This window comes from Garra rufa, chromosome 2, assembly GCF_049309525.1.
Source record: "Garra rufa chromosome 2, GarRuf1.0, whole genome shotgun sequence".
Lineage (NCBI taxonomy): Eukaryota > Metazoa > Chordata > Actinopteri > Cypriniformes > Cyprinidae > Garra > Garra rufa.
Window position 1 is genome coordinate 2,330,498 of NC_133362.1, and position 13,059 is coordinate 2,343,556.

The 13,059-nt window shown below is 30.9% G+C and overlaps 1 protein-coding gene across 2 annotated transcripts in view; it reads right to left on the bottom strand.

Moving 5' to 3' along the window:
- The window catches only part of hs3st1l1 (heparan sulfate (glucosamine) 3-O-sulfotransferase 1-like1), a 135,528-nt gene that overhangs the window by 56,676 nt on the left and 65,793 nt on the right, over positions 1-13,059 (bottom strand). The gene's annotated exons all lie outside the window — the stretch shown is intronic.

A 13,059-nucleotide genomic window follows, 5' to 3' on the forward strand; every position in this document is an offset into this window, starting at 1 on the left:
CTGAAATATTACGGTTTCCATAGTAACAGCTGTATACACAGCAGCATTAACGCAGTTTTATCAGACATGAAATGAAAATGCCAACGACACGTTTCTGAAGACAGTAACGGAGGAACGCCATCAAATGTAGCGAAGTAAAAGTAAAGTTTTTTCACTATAAATGTACTTGAGTAAGAGTAAAAGTACCTATCTTTAAATATACTCTAAAAGTACTAGTTACCCCAAAAATTTACTCAAGTAAATGTAATTCGTTACTACCCACCCATTTGAAAGACTGATTATAAATACAGCAAAAAATGTGAAAAAATATTAGAATTTAAAATAGCTGTTTTCTAAGTGAATATATATTAAAATATAATTTATTCCTGTGATGCAAAGCTGAATTTTCAGCATCATTACTCCAGTCTTCAGTGTCACATGATCCTTCAGAAATAATTTTGAAAGAAGTCTCTTCTGCGCACCAAAGGCTGTATTTATTTTGTGTAAAATATAGTAAAAATAAAATATATTAAGATTTAAAATAGCTCTTTTATAGGTGAATATATGTTAAAATGAAATTTATTTCTGTGATGCAATGCTGAATTTTCAGCATCATTACTCCAGTCTTCAGTCACATGATTCTTCAGAAATCTTTTCTGTTCACCGAAGGCTGCATTTATTTCATGTAAAATATAGTAAAAACAGTAAAATAGCTGTTTTCTAGGTTAATATATGTTAAAATGTAATGTATTTATTTATTTTTCATGTATCTATATATTTAATTATTTATTTGTATTTGTTTTTATTTATTTTTCATGTATTTATGTATGTATTTGTGTATTCATGTATTTATGTATGTATTTGTTTTTCATGTATTTATTTATTTGTATTTACGCATTTATTTTTCATTTATGTATGTGTTCATGTATTTGTTTCTATTTACTCATGTATGTATTAATTTTTATTTACTTCTATTCATGTACTTATTTTTCATGTATTAACATTGTCAGAAAGAAAGGAGAGATTTTAATAGAAGTACATTAAAAATGTTCAACAATCAACATCAAGTGTTTAGGTTGATATATGAAAGTACATGTTAGTTTGGACGTTTGAACTGATTTTTAATAACCGTCAGTAGTTCCTAATAAATGGTGTTTTTGTAAAGTACAAATAGTTTCATGTAGCTTATTAAAAACACTGTCAAACTTCTAAACCTGCTTCCGTCCAAAACTCCCCACATTCCCCGCTGGTGTGATTCATGGATGTGTTTTCTGGTTTAGTGGAGACACATCGCAGCGGCCGCTCAAGCGTCTCGCTGATCACAGACACGGATGACCTCTGACCTCTCGCCGTCCCGTCTCTGCGCTCTGACCTTCAGCGGATCTCAGCGCTCGCCTCCCTTCACACACACTCCACACACTCACTCGCTGGTTTGTCTCTCCCACAGGATTTCCCAGAGCTGCTATCAGGGAGTCGCTGTGACCCTGAGACTCTCTCACCTGCTCCCGCTGACGTCTGCTCTTATCTCCGCTCGCTGGCTCACGTTCAGCTCTAATTCAACTGAGTGAGTAAGTGCTCCTCATTCAGATCTCAGCTCTGATCAAGTCTGGTTTAATCAGATCATGGTTTTAAAGAGCTCAAGTTGAATTGGAAAAAGAGGGTCTTTAATGTTCTGCTTAAACTTTCACTTCAAAACTGCTTAAATTATTCAAGAAACATGTTGGAAAAATGCGAACAACTTGCTAACCATGTTGGAGAGATACTAATGACATGATAGTAACTTGATAATCATGCTAGAAATTTGCTAATCAGCCTAAAAACATGCTAGAAGCATGTTCAAAAATGCTAACAACTTGTTAATAACATATTGATAACTTGTTAATCATGCTTCAAACATGCTAGTAGCAACTAGCTAATGACATGGTGCAAATCATGCTAGAAACATGCTAGCAACATGCTAGTAACTTGCTAATGACATGTTGATAACTTGATAATCATACTTCAAACATGCTAGCAACTAGCTAATGACATGCTAGTAACTTGCTAACGACATGGTGCAAATCATGCTAGCAACTTGTTAGTCAGCCTAGAAACATGCTGGAAAAATGCTGGTAACTTGCTAATCATGCTACAAACATGCTAGCAATGTGGTAACAAGGTACTAGAAACATGCTGGAAAAATTCTAGCAACTTGTTAGTCAGCCTAGAAACATGCTAGTAACTTGCTAATAACATGCATTGATAACTTGATAATCATGCTACAAACTTGCTAACAACATGGTGCAAATCATGCTAGAAACATGCTAGCAACTTCCTAGTCAGCCTAAAAAACATGCTAGAAACATGCTGGAAAAATGCTAGTAACTTGTTGATAACTTGCTAATCATGCTACAAACATGCTAGCAACTAGCTAGTAACTTGCTAACGACATGGTGCAAATCATGCTAGCAACTTGTTAGTCAGCCTAGAAACATGCTGGAAAAATGCTGGTAACTTTCTAATCATGCTACAAACATGCTAGCAATGTGGTAACAAGGTACTAGAAACATGCTGGAAAAATTCTAGCAACTTGTTAGTCAGCCTAGAAACATGCTAGTAACTTGCTAATAACATGCATTGATAACTTGATAATCATGCTACAAACTTGCTAACAACATGGTGCAAATCATGCTAGAAACATGCTAGCAACTTCCTAGTCAGCCTAAAAAACATGCTAGAAACATGCTGGAAAAATGCTAGTAACTTGTTGATAACTTGCTAATCATGCTACAAACATGCTAGCAACTAGCTAGTAACTTGCTAACGACATGGTGCAAATCATGCTAGCAACTTGTTAGTCAGCCTAGAAACATGCTGGAAAAATGCTGGTAACTTGCTAATCATGCTACAAACATGCTAGCAATGTGGTAACAAGGTACTAGAAACATGCTGGAAAAAGTCTAGCAACTTGTTAGTCAGCCTAGAAACATGCTAGTAACTTGCTAATAACATGCATTGATAACTTGATAATCATGCTACAAACTTGCTAACAACATGGTGCAAATCATGCTAGAAACATGCTAGCAACTTCCTAGTCAGCCTAAAAAACATGCTAGAAACATGCTGGAAAAATGCTAGTAACTTGTTGATAACTTGCTAATCATGCTACAAACATGCTAGCAACTAGCTAATGACATGCTAGTAACTTGCTAACAACATGGTGCAAATCATGCTAAAAACATGCTAGCAACTTGCTAGTCAGCCTAGAAACATGCTGGAAAAATGCTGGTAACTTGCTAATCATGCTACAAACTAGCAATGTGGTAACAAGGTACTAGAAACATGCTGGAAAAATTCTAGCAACTTGTTAATCATGTTAGAAACATACTAATGACATGCTAGTAACTTGCTAACGACATGGTGCAAATCATGCTAGAAACATGTTGGAAAAATGCTAGCAACTTGCTAGTCAGCCTAGAAACATGTTGAAAATGCTAATAACGTATTGAGAACTTGCTAATCATGCTTCAAACATGCTAGCAACTAGCTAATGACATGGTGCAAATCATGCTAGCAACTTGCTAGTCAGCCTAGAAACATGCTAGTAACTTGCTAATGACATGTTGATAACTTGATAATCATACTTCAAACATGCTAGCAACTAGCTAATGACATGCTAGTAACTTGCTAACGACATGGTGCAAATCATGCTAGCAACTTGTTAGTCAGCCTAGAAACATGCTAGTAACTTGCTAATAACATGTTGATAACTTGATAATCATGCTACAAACTTGCTAACAACATGGTGCAAATCATGCTAGAAACATGCTAGCAACTTCCTAGTCAACCTAAAAACATGCTAGAAACATGCTGGAAAAATGCTAGTAACTTGTTGATAACTTGCTAATCATGCTACAAACATGCTAGCAACTAGCTAATGACATGCTAGTAACTTGCTAACAACATGGTGCAAATCATGCTAGAAACATGCTAGCAACTTGCTAGTCAGCCTAGAAACATGCTGGAAAAATGCTGGTAACTTGCTAATCATGCTACAAACATGCTAGCAATGTGGTAACAAGGTACTAGAAACATGCTGGGAAAATTCTAGCAACTTGTTAATCATGTTGTAGACATACTAGCAACGTGCTAACAACTTGCTAATCATGTTAGAAGCATTCTAATGACATGATAGTAACTTTCTAATAACTTGTTTAACATGCTAGAAACTTGCTAATGATGCTAGAAACATACTAAACATGCTAGCAACATGCTAATCATCTAATCTATCTATATAAAGTTCAATCATTTAAGCTTTTACAGCTGATTTAAACTTTCAAGCTAGGCTTTCTCAAGCCAACCTAAAGTTTGTCTTGACAAACTTTTTTTTTTTTTTTTATCTAGTTCACTTTAATATTTTATCTATATTAGGACCTGGAAATGCACTACATTGCAGGACTGACCCGAGAAAGCGAGAAATTAAAAACCTGAGCCAGAAAACAATCAAATGAATGAATTAAACAAAGACAAACATGATGAACAGAAGGAACGAGCCCTTCCTGAACGCGAGTCTTCAATATTTGATTCATTAACGTTTGATCTTTAATTGTAGCATTAGGCTGTAATTAGCGGAGATCAAACCTGTGCATCTTGTCTGTTTAATATGAGATGTTCTGAACGGAGAAACACAATAGAGCTTGGAATTCAGCATTAATTGATTCATAATTGCTGTCAAGAGGGTTGAACTCCTTTCTGATCTTTAATGCAAGTAATCGGCATGAATAAGCTGTCATTTCTGTTCATTTCAGCAGGCAAATGTTTGTTTAGCGTCTTTACTTTATGTCATTATATTATCAGTAAACATGTCAGTCTCTGGAGATGCTCTGGTGATTTAAAACAGTTATGAAACCAATACAGCTAAAAATGGAGATTTTTAAATATATAGAAAACATACTTGATAAAATGTTTCGAAATATATTTATATGAATATATTTTCTATCATTCTATTTTGACACTTTTAGTCATTTTAATACGGTGGCTGAGAGAGCTCAATGCGCTGCAACTTAGAAAACACATGCAAACAGAAAAAAACGACAACAAATTTAAAAAAAAAACAAAAAAACATCTTCATCAGTTTGACAACACAGGCGCTGCAAATCCTCGCAACGCAACCAAACTCAGAAACGTGCTGCAAATAGCATAGAACACAACGGAAATGTTTCAGGGGACCTCAAAAAGTGACGAACCCATCTGGGACCTGATTATTTGTTCCGTGGCTGTTGGTCAGAGCAGAGGTGTTGTCGGTGAACTAGATATTATTATTATTATTATTATTATTATTATTGTTATTATTAATTTATTTATTTTTTTATTTGGAAATTTTGGTATATATTTAGCCTGATACTAAATATATTTTAAATTTTAAAAGCATATTTAATTAAACTTATATGTATAAACCCGCATGCAATACATTTTGAAATATTGACATTTTGTATATGAAGCTTGATCCTAAATATATTTTCAATTTTAAAAGCTTAAATAAATGCACAATATATTTAAAATATATTTTGGCCATATTTTTTGGACTCGAAATATATTTTAGTATTTCCTATTTAAAAATATCTTAGATTTATATTGAATTTATTGAGCTATACTGTTTACAATATATATTTAAAACACACACACACATATATATATATATATATATATATATATATATATATATATATATATATATAAATGTGCATGCAATACATTTTGGAATATTGACATTTTGGTATATGAAGCTTAATACTAAATATATTTTCAATTTTAAAAGCATATTTAATTAAACTTATATGTATAAACCCGCATGCAATACATTTTGAAATATTGACATTTTGTATATGAAGCTTGATCCTAAATATATTTTCAATTTTAAAAGCTTAAATAAATGCACAATATATTTAAAATATATTTTGGCCATATTTTTTGGACTCGAAATGTATTCTAGTATTTCCTATTTAAAAATATCTTAGATTTATATTGAATTTATTGAGCTATACTGTTTACAATATATATTTAAAACACACACATATATATATATATATATAAATGTGCATGCAATACATTTTGGAATATTGACATTTTGGTATATGAAGCTTAATACTAAATACATTTTCAATTTTAAAAGCATATTTAAATGCACTTCACTGTTAACTGCATATATTGTACATATATTGCTGTATGGGAATGAATGCATTAATGCACTGACCTTGCACTCCCTAGCAACGCCCTAGCAACCATCCTCAATTCTTCTCGCAGTGAATACTAAAGTGTGAGTTTCCTGCGCCGCTCTGTTCTCATCATCCGTCTATTCTCCAGCCGTCAGCGTCCCGCCGGTGACAGACAGCCGTCATCCATCATCTCTGCTCTCGCATGGCTCTCTCCAGTTCAGCTGACTTCATTACAGCCGCTAAAAGAGCTTGACTCCACAAAAATATCATAATTAATATGCTAAATATGTTGTTGGTTATACATCTCCGAGGGAGCCCCGAGGCCCGGCTCACAGGGACGCCTCCATCCGCACCGACTTTGAAGTGGTAATTCAGTCCAGGACCTGAGGGAGAACCTCAAATTGAAATGTCTTTGACAAGGCTGACAGGTTTAGAGGTTTGTGCTGTACCTGCAGGCCGACTCAGAGAGAGATGGACGTGGAAAGCCGCAGAGAAAAGCAGGCCACGAGAGATGCCGCTAATTCTGATGGTCTGGATGATTTCTGCCTGCAGCCAACGGATGAAGAAATACCCGCCATGTGTTTCACCCTAAAATCAAAAGAATAAGAAATCACATTTTTCTCAAAGAAAACGAAGCCAGAAGGAGCATAAAAGTCTTTAAAATGAATGATGCAATGATTTTAATGAGCAGTAATTAAGCCCAAACTAACACTGTTTTGTTTGTTTGTTTTTCTGGCCCAAAATACATTTCTAAATGTTATATTTTATTTATTTATTTATTTTTTTTTATTGAACTTTACCATTGGCAACATATGTTTAAAATATATTTAGGAAAAAAAAATTAAAATTGCCCCTGGATTTTTTTTTTTAAATATATAAAATGGTAAATATATTAAAAAAGATTTTTTTTTTAAATGTTACATTATATTATATCTTCTAATATATATATATATATATATTTCATTGAGCTTTACTGTACACACACACATTATATATATAAAATGTTCTGAAATACATTTTTAAATTGATTAAATATATATCCAAATCTAACCAAATCTGGCCAAAATATTTTAAAAATATTAGCATATTATAATATACTAATAATAGTATATGAAGGTTGAAACTAAATAAATATAATGGAAATAAATAAATAAAATTACCCCCAAAATGCTCTGAAATAAATTTTTATTATATATAAATATATAGTAAATATATTTTCTGTTTAAAAATATATATTTCATTGAGCTTTACTGTTTACAACATCTATTAATAGTATATTTAAAATATATTTTGCCCATATTTGCTTTTATTTTTCATGTATATAATTTTTAGTATGTGAAGGTTGAAACTAAATGGGAAAAAAAAAAAAAAAAAAGCAAAATGCCCTGAAATTGTTAAATATATTAAATATATGTAAAAAATCTATTTTTTATATTTTTATAAAATTATATTTATATATTTAGATATTTTCTGTTTAAAACATGTATTTCAACATATAAGAATATACTTAAAATTTGTTTTGGCCAGTTTTTTTATATACTGTATTTTAGTATATGAAGGTTGAAACTAAATGGAAAAACAATTAACCCCAAATATTTTTTTTAAAATATATATTATAACTAAATTATATATTTGTAAAGATCTTCAAATAAAAATGTATTTTTTACTGAACTCCACTGTTTACAAAATATATTTAGAATACACTTAAAACATGTTTTTTGCTCCAATTTTTTTTAATAAAATAAATTATGCAATGATTTTAATGACCAAAAAAATTATAATGTATTTATTATTATTATTCCGTAATAGTCCTGAGTATTTTCTTCATGCAACTCTTTTCTTTTTGATTATGGTTAAAATTTGGACTTGCTCCTGAAAGGTTTACATGAGCTTCACCCGTGGATAGAAACACTAGTGGATCTTCATTTAGTTTGTGTGAAAGCAGCACATGATGCCATCAAAGCCTGAATTACAGCAAGAGAGCGAGAGTTCGTCAGCTCAGAGATGTTTAACGGAACATGTGATTATTGTCTAGACACTGAAGTGAAATAAATTCACCTTAATGTTGGAAGAACACAATCATGGACCTACAGAGAAAATATAGGAGCGTTTAAGAGACGCTTAAGATTGTGATTCATCAGATCAGGTTTCTGTGTCTACATCAATTCTCTTCACTAATCTCACTTTCTTCATCATGTTTGACATCCCAATGTGATGTAAATCTATGTATGCATATATGTGACTGAGAACCACAAAACCAGTCTGAAGTAGCACTGGTATATTTGTCGCAATGGCCAAAAATACATTGTATGGGTCAAAATTATTGATTTTTCTTTTATGCCAAAAATAATTAGGATATTAAGTAAAGATCATGTTGCACGAAGATATTTAGTAAATTTCCTCCTGTAAATATATCAAAACTTAATTTTTGATTAGTAATATGCATTGCTAAGAACTTCATTTGGACAACTTTCAATCAATATTTAGATTTTTTTTTGCACCCTCAAATAGTTGTATCTCGGCTAAATATTGTCCTATCCTAACAAACCGTACATCAATGGAAAGCTTATTTATTCAACTTTCAGATGAGTTTTCCAGGGTTACACATGTACAAAGTTAACGAAAACAAATTCTATTTTAGGACCATACATCCATCCATATATCTCTATTGTACTTTATTTAATTGAGATTTTCATGACATGCATTACACAATCCAGACAAAAAAATGAAAATATATATAATTATAATTAACATTTTTTATATTTTATTATAGAGTTTTCCTAAAAATCTCTTAAATGTATTTTTATACACTACCAGTCAATTATTTTAATCTCTTTTGCTCACCAAGCCTGCATTTATTTGTTTCAAAGTACAGCAAAAACAGTATAAATGTAAAATATTTTTACTATTTAAAATAACTGTTTTCTATTATATATTTTAAAACGTAATTTATTTCTGTGATAAAACCTGAATTTTCAGCATCATTACTGCAGTCTTCAGAGTCACATGATCCTTCAGAAATCATTCTAATATACTGATTTGCTGCTCAAAAAAATATTATTATTTTTAGATTTTTTTTGTGTTTCTTTGATGAATAGAAAGTTCATAAGAACAGCTTTTATCTGAAATAGAAATCTTTTATAACATTATAAATGTCTTTAATTTATAAATGTCTTTATCGTCACTTTTGATTAATAAAAGTATTAATTTCTATAATTTCTTGACCTTTGGATTATTCATCAAAGAATCCTGAAAAAAAAAAAATTAAATTCAACTGCTTTCAACATTAATATTAATCAGGAATGTTTCCTGAGCAGCAAATCGGTATATTAGAATGCTTTCTGAAGGGTCATGTGACGCTGAAGACTGGAGTAATGATGCTGAAAACTCAGCTTTGATCACAGGAATAAATTACAATTTAACAGATATCCACATAGAAATGAGTTATTTTAAATCTTAATATATTTTACAATTTTTACTTTATTTTAAATCAAATAAACGCAGCCTTTGGTGAGCAGAAGAAACTTCTTTCAAAATGAATTCTCAAGGATCTGTGACACTGAAGACTGAAGTAATGTTGCTAAAAATTCTGGTTTAATCACAGGAATAAATTACAATTTAACATATATCCACACAGAAAACAGCTATTTTAAATCTTAATATATTTTACTATTTTTACTATATTTTAAAAATAAATAAATTTAGCCTTTGGTGAGCAGAAGAAACTTCTTTCAAAATATAAGACTGGAGTAATGATGCTGAAAATGCAGCTTTGATCACAGAAATAAATTAAATTCTTAAATATATTCAAATAGAAAACAATTATTTTAAATAGCAAAAATATTTCCATATTTTACTGTTTTTATTGAACTTTGGCTTGGTGAGCATAAAATACATTTTTAAAATTATTAAAAATCTTACTGTTTAAAGACTTTTGACTGGTAGTGTATGCTATATATAACACACACACACACACACACACACACATATGTGCAGATTTGTTTAGCTATATAATTAAATTTATAGTTCTGTATTTTCTGGGATGTGCAATGCCTGTCATAAAAATGAAAAATGAAATGAATGGAGAAAAAAAATAACTCTCAATGGTCCTAAAAATAAGATAATTCCAGCATTCTTGTGATTTTGGGTGAATCTCATGAAAGCTGTCAAAAGCATAAATCACTGATATACTGTTAATGAAAGTGTGGAGCATCATCTCTGGGTGTCATTGTGAATCTCTCCAATCTCTATTTTGTCAGCTGGGATGTTTGTTGTCTCAACAGATGTCGTCTATTTTATGGTACGTTGTGGATGACTCTCTCTCTCTCTCTCTCTCACTTTTACACTCACTGAGCGCCGTGGCCCCGTTCTGTCAGCCTCCCACGGCTGCTGCTGATTGGCTGTTGTAAGGCAAGTCCCGGGACTCTTCGTCTCCGTCTGTGACTCCAAACACATCCGGATATGAACATAAAACACTCCAGTCCTGGAGCTTGAGGAAGAAGAGAACAAGAGTTGGACGAATGTAATAGTATTGCAGACTGGGGCTAGTTGTCACATGAGAAGTTGTCTGAGAAGTTACAGCTAAAAGTCCAATTACAAAAGAAACTGCAGTGCCTTAATATGTTTGTTCTAAATGTTTTTTGCATAAGTTGGCACAATAAAAGCACACTACATTCAGTATATTAAGACACATCACTATATAATGAAGTTAGATTGAGCTGTTCTTAGGACAATTTTTTTTTTTTTTTTTTTTTACTAATGTCAACTTGGGGCAGCTTGTCATATTTAGTTGTATAATCTTTATTTATTACAATTTCTGTTAGCCAAAACATGTTTATGTTACTAATGTTTAAATAGCTTATAACAACAGGTTTCTTTCATAATTCCAAAGAGTGGACAAAATATATTTATATAAACGTATTTTTTAATGAGTGTGTTTGTATTTCCTGATATACCTTGGATATTATTAAATTGTGTGTTTTAAGATTCATCAAAAAATATTTTAAGATTATATATTAGCATTTCAAGGGTTAAATGTTGTTGTTTTTTATATATATTTTGAACAAAAAAATAAAAATAAGAATATATATATATATAATATTTAAATTATAAATTTTATTAAGCTTTATTGTTTACAACATATACTAAGAATATATTTGAATAAATATATTTTGCCCTTTAAAAAATATAAATACTTTTTATTTATAAATATAAATACTTAAAATATAAATATAAATATAAATACTTAAAATATTTTTTGCCCCTGAAATTCATTTGGATGTCTTTTCTTTTTTCTTTCTTTTTTTGTTCTTTAAGAAATTTGAGAAATAAAGCCTCTTCCTAATATTATAAATATAACATTTTTAAAAAAATCTATTAAATATATAACATTTAATTTTTTAATTTAAATGTCATTCATAATATAATATAATATAATATAATATAATATAATATAATATAATATAGAATTTAATAATTAATTTCTAATTAAAAATATATTTTTAAATTATGTTACTGTTTGTAAATATATATTTTAATCTTCATGTCTTTTATTTATAATGTATTTTGTCCAGGAAAAAATATAATAATATAATATAATATAAAAATAAAATAAATAAATAAAAAATAAAATATATATATTTTGCCATAACAAAACAAATCAGTCACAAACAGTTTCTTTCATAACTCAAATGAGTGAAAAAATATTGCTGAAACAAATACTGTGACAACTTACCCCATATAGTCAGCATGTCCTTCTGCTGTGTCTTAAATTAACTGTATTTGGTTAACCTGGAAAGTAATAATAGAAATATTATCAGGGTTTATTTTTTTGGTCAAAAGAGAAGAAATAAATGGAGTAAAAAACAACTATTATTATACATACAGACAATATTCATATATACTGACGAAAACTCTGACTTCGTTTTTGAGAAGAAATCATTTGTGATGTTTCAAACACATGATACAAAAGTATCATCTGTACATTCCTAACAGTGTTACACAGTAACATGAGACTCTGAATGTGACTTTAGTAACATTTCTGCTTGAGAAACAGATGAGACGGATGATGGTAATGCTTGTGTTTTGTGTTTGTGTGTTAATGTGAATGAGCAAAGGTGAAGCGTGAGCGCTTAATGAAGCCTGATGAATGTTTGATGCTCAGCGCTGGTGAATCATTGAAAGCTTTTAGTCCATCAGAACGGTCCCGTAACACACCTGACAACCTCCAATCAAACACATCTCACTGAACAAACATCTCACAATGACTGAGACTCAAAACATGTTTTCAGCAGCTGGAAAAGGCCTGACGGGAAAACGGCCTTCAGATAATCAGAGTCAGACTAAACACAGGCCAGTCCTGCTCAACTTCTGTCTCTAGAATGACAAACACACCAACAATATCGCAACATCAGCTCAACAACCACATGAACGCACCACAGACATCATAATAAAGGACTTTTCTGAGAATGGCTGCATTTTGTGAGAAGAAAGGCTGTCAAAAGTCTCAATATGAACTAGTTCAGCTGAGCCCCTTCAAATGCCATTCACATATGTGACCCTGGACCACAAAACCAGTCTTAAGTCGCTGGGGTATATTTGTAGCAATAGCCAAAAATACATTGCATGGGTCAAAATTTTAGATTTTTCTTTTATGCCAAAAATCATTAAGAAATTAAGTAAAGTTCATGTTCCATGAAGATTTTTTGTAAAATTCCTACTGTAAACATATCAAAATGTAATTTTTGATTTGTAATATGCATTGTTAAGAACCTAATTTGGACAACTTTAAAGGTGATTTTCTCAGTCTTTTTGATTTTTTTCCATCCTCAGATTTCTGATTTCAAATAGATGTATCTCAGCCAAATATTGTCCTATCCTAACAAAC